General features: G+C 34.3%; 1 pseudogene; it reads right to left on the reverse strand.

Annotated features, from left to right (window-relative positions):
• Nucleotides 1-2,970: 2,970 nt before the first annotated feature.
• On the reverse strand, nucleotides 2,971-3,098 carry LOC144302780 (U1 spliceosomal RNA; annotated as a pseudogene).
• Between the last annotated feature and the right edge of the window lie 2,271 nt (nucleotides 3,099-5,369).

Here is a 5,369-nt window from a genome sequence, read left to right on the forward strand (position 1 = left end):
TTATTTTTATTTATTTTTAAATTATTATTTACATTTAAGCTTGATATATTATAAATATTATCTTCCAGTAATGAATTAGTTTGCTAGAGCTGCCGTAACAAATACCACAGACTGAGTGTCTTAATCAACACAGAGCTGATCCTCACATTGTGAAGCCTGTAAGCCCAAGATCCAGATGTCAACAGGATTGGTTTCATTCTACAGGCCTCTCTCCTTGGCTTGTAGGTCCATTTTATTCCAGTGTTTCCACATGATCTTTCTCCTTAATATGTCTGTTTCTTGATCGCTTCCTTTTATAAAGATACTAGTCACATTGGATTAGGGCTAACCCTAATGACTTCATTTTGATCTAATTACCTCTCTAAAGGACTTCTCTCCAAAATTAGTCACATTTTCAGGCACTGGGGATCAGAACCTGATCATATCATTTTGAGGCAAACACAGTTCATCCCTTAATAGGTAACCAGAATTATTAGGTTTTGTTATTTTAACTAGAATGTATATTAATGAAGTTGGGCAAAGTATATTAGAATTTTACTACTATTAAATAGGTGCCATGTATAAGAAAAGTTCATTACTTATGGTTTACAATCTGATACAGGGATTTGTTGTAAGGAAGGATGTACCAAAGGATATTTGTTTTGTTTACCCCATGCTCCATTTCCCTCTTCTTCTTAGGGTAACATATGGGTCTTTTGTATCCTGCTTACTCATATGATTTTGGGGGTTCTATTTGTATTAGTGCCTGTTCCACTGGTATAAATTAATTTTATAAATTAGAGTAAGCACATAACAAATGCATACCATATACTTTTGATATATCAAGTGGCTGAGTTCTGAGACTAATTTTCTAACAGGAAAAGAAACAAAAAACAGAAAACTTCCCTAGGAATTAGTGCAGTGATAGAAAAGAATCCTTTCATTTTTATTTGTGGAGATGTGAGTTGTGATTCCAGAACCCCAGTTTGGGTCACCTGGAAGAAGACCCAAAGATATTAATTAGCCTAAAGAGAGATATGTTTTTGGTTGTTTTGTGGCCACAAACCAAAAAGCCTAAAAACGATGTACCAAAGGAAGTTTGGAAGGCCAGAGGTCTGAAACCTCTCAAGTTTGGAAGGCCAGAGGTCTGAAATCTAGCTGTAGGTTGAGCTGTGTTCCCTCCAGGGTTCCTGGCTCTAAAGGACTCTCCTTTCCTTGCCTTTTCCAGTTTTTGATGGGCATTGGCATTATGCTACATCTCTCTGCTTTATCTTTATATTACCTTTTCTATTTCTGCCTCTGACAAAAGTCTCTGTACTCCTTTTTTCTCAACAATATTTAAGATATAAATGCCATCTAGTGTTACATAAATTTAAGATATACAACATAAGGATTGATATATGTATATATTGTGAAACAGTTACCACAATAAGGTTAATTAACACATCCATCACCTCACATAGTGACTTTTTAAAAACATAACTCTTTCAAGGATACATGGGGTAGCATTTATGTCCCACCCAGATAATGCATGATAAACCCCTCCTCTCAAGAGCTTTAATTTAATTATAACTTTGGCATAGAAAATAATATCTAATCTTGCCATGTAAGTTAATATTCCAGGGTCTGGTCTAGGGATTGTGAAGTGAATATGAGAGGGGGTGCTTTTTAGTTTAACAAAATAGTTATATTAGTGACCATATGTAGAATAAGAAAAGAAAAGAAAGTAGTTTGGGGCAGACGGAAAGATTGGGCTATCATGCCATCTGAGTGAAGACCTCAGTTCAACCCACAGGAACATCTGAACATACAATATTCTTACAGGGTTCAAGGGTGAAGTAAAGAGACCGTGGCTCTCTAACCCTTCTCAAAGCTATTCAGGGGAGGCTTCTCCATGAATAACTTTAGATGAGTGATTCTTTCCAGCTGAGGAAAATGTCAATGTTGGCTGAGGACTTTGGTCAGTAGAACTCTCACTAGCTGGTAGAATAATCTTTTTATTTTTGAAGAGGGAAATGTTAGCAGTATTTCAACATGTGCACTAAAGTGTAAAATCATGGAGAAATGTGTTGCTGAAAAACAGAGAGTAACTGAGAAAGACAAATTTGTCAAGCAATAGATCCAAATTCATTCAAACTAATCTGGATCCTTGAAACTCTTCGATTCTGAAAGCAATTTAAACTTTCTTGGTACAAAACGTAACTTATGGTCCACATAAAATGTGTTTATTTCATCTGCAACTAATGTGTCAAAAATATTAGGAAAACATGCAAAAATATGTATATTACAAAGCTAAGTAATAAGAACTTTAGGAAATGTATAAAAAGTTTTGTTACTACAGAAATCAGGACAGTTGTGGAGATGATGTTTCAGTTGCTGCCTGAAATCCTCTACTTGATGGTATTTTCATATTATGGCTACAGGTAATAAAATTCCTCAAGGTTACCTGTAGATCAGTGAGGACTCCAACAATTTACCTTGTGTAGTAAGCATCATTGTTTTATGAGTGCTTATTAGAAATCGAAATTCTTGATCTCCACCTATGTCTGAATCAGAATCTCAGCTGAAGGCCAGGAATCAGTATTTTAACAAGCTCTCAGATTACTTTCACTGATAGTTGGTATATCAGGTTTGCTTTTTGGTTTTTATAACATATAAGAGGCATATTGTGGTATCTAACTGTGGTTTAATTTGAATTTCCCTAGTGATCAATTAGGGATTATTTTATGTCCTTATTTGGTAATACATTTCTCCAAAGTAGTTGCCCATTTTTTAATTGGGTTATTTGTGTTTGACCTAATAATATATTCTAGGATCAAGACACATAACAGATATATGATTTAGAAATATTTTCTCCCAGTCTCTGGCTTTTCTTTTATTTCCTTAACATAGTGTTTTAAAGAACAAGAAGTGCTTAATTTTGATAAAGTCCAATGTATTAATTTTTCTCTTATGAATTATACCTTTGGTGTCATATCTGAGAATATTTTTTTTAATGCAGTCGAGTATCCCACATTTGGGGAAATCGCAGGGGTCAGCACATCCTCAGTGCAATGGATAAGCCTCACCCTCGGAAAACAACCTTCGTGATCATGGTATCTCCCCTGCCAGGTAAGTATTCTGAGAAAATTTTCTAAACACAAGAAGAAAAAAATAAACACAAGATAAAAAAAATAAACACAAGATCAAAAAGATTTCTCCCTACATTTCCTTCTAAAATTTGTATAGTTTTATGTATAAATCGCTGATCAATTCTGAGTTACTTTTGTCTATAATAAGAAGTATTGATTATGGCTTATTTTTTAGAATGTGAATAATTCATTGTTCCGCAAATCGTATGTTCTAAATGCCTCCACTTGTGAATTGGTGTTGCACCTTGTCTCAGAATCAATTGGCCACATATAAATAGGTCTGCTTATGGAGGCACTATTCCTTTTTAACATGTAAAAAACATTCTGTGGTGCCCAAGTGACTCAGTCAGTTGAGCATCTGACTCTTGTTTCAGCTTGGGTCATGATCGCAGGATCCTGGGATCTGCCCTGCATTGAGCTCCATGCTGAGCTGGGAGTCTGCTTAAGATTCTGTGTCTTCTTATCCCTCTACCCTTCCCTCCCCACTCTCTCTTTCTCTCTCTCAAATAAATAAATATATCTTTTAAGAAAACGCACACACTTTCCTAGCTCTCAAGTAGTACAAAAATAGGCCACAATATAGATTAGGCCTACTGAACATAGTATAACTGACAAACAAAAATTGTATCTATTAAATTGTTTAAGTTGATTATTTGATGTACATGTATATTGCGTTGTAGTCACCACAATCAATTTAGTTTATATATCCGTCACCTCACATAGTTATCATTTCTTTTCTTTTTTGGGGGACCGGGGAGGGGGTGAGAACACTTTGGATCTATCTTCTTAGCAAATTCCAGATATACAGTGCAGTATTGTTAATTAAAGTCGTATCACTATGCCTTGTTCTCCAGAACTTCATCTTGCATTACTGAAATTTTATCCTCCTTGATCAACATCTCCCCATTTCTCCATCCTCCCCAACCCCTGGCTACCACTGTTCTACTCTTTGTTCTATGAATATGACTGTTTTAGATTCTGCATAGAAGTGTAATTATTGCAGTATTATCTTTCTGTGTCTGGCTTTTTTTTTTTTTTTTTTTTAGTGTATTGTCCCCAGGTTTATTCATGTTGCAAAAGCAGGATTTACTTCTTTTTCAGCCTGAATAATATTCAAGTGCATGTGTGTATGAGACAGAGATCAATTGATGGCCATTTAATTTGTTTCCATATTTGGTTATTGTCAATAACACTGCAGTGAACATGAGAGTGCAGGTAAATCTTTGAGATACTGATTTAATTTATTTTGGTTGTAAACCCAGAAGTAGGATTGCTGTATCATCTAGTAGTAATGTTTCTAATTTTTTGAGAAAACTTTATACTGTTTCCATAATGGCTGTACCAGTTGCCATTCTCATCAGCTGTGTACAAAGTTCAGTTTCTCCACATCTAAATGCTTTTTCTGCAACTATGTAGATAATCATATGCATTTTTTTCTTTCATTTTCTTAATGTAGTATATCACATTGATTGATTTGTGTATGTTGATTTATTCTTGCATCTTTAGGATAAGGATGTTATTGATGTTGTGTGATCTTTTTAAAGTGCTGTAAATTTGGATTTTTGTGTTAGTGTGCATCAGGGGTATTACCCTGTAGTTTGCTTTTCTTGTGTTGTCTTTTCCTGGTTTTGGTATAAGGGTAATGCTAGCCTCATAAAATGAGTTTGAAAGTGTTCTCTCTTTTTTTGTTATTTGGAAAGGTTAAGATGGATTGGCATTAATTATTTGAATGTTTGGTAGAATTTCCCTGTAAAGATATCTGATCCTGGACTTTTTTGGGGGGTAGTTTTTTGATTACTGATTCAGTGTTACTATTTGTTATTGTTCTGTTCAGGCTTTCTATTCCTTCTTGATTCAAGATTGGTAGATTGCATGTTTCTAGGAATTTATGCATTATATCTAGTTTATCCGGTTGTTAGTTGGCATAATAATAGCTCATTACTAGTCCTTTAAGGTCTTTTATTTCCTGAGTCTTCCATGATAATATTTTTAATACCTAAATTATTTATTTGAATCTTCTCTCTTTTCTTCTTAGTGTATTAAGGGTTTATTGCTTTATCTTTTCAAAAAACAAATCAGTTTTGTTGATTTTTAAATATTGTTAATGTTTTTACTTTTGTTTTTCCATTCTTTATTCTATTTGTTTCTTCTCTGATATTTATTTCCTGCTTCTGCTAACTTTGGGGTAAGTGTGTTCTTCTTTTCCTAACCCATGAGATGTAAACTTAGGTGAGGGCTTGTGAATGTTTATATGCAAAA

Source organism: Canis aureus, chromosome 31 (genome assembly GCF_053574225.1).
Source record: "Canis aureus isolate CA01 chromosome 31, VMU_Caureus_v.1.0, whole genome shotgun sequence".
NCBI lineage: Eukaryota > Metazoa > Chordata > Mammalia > Carnivora > Canidae > Canis > Canis aureus.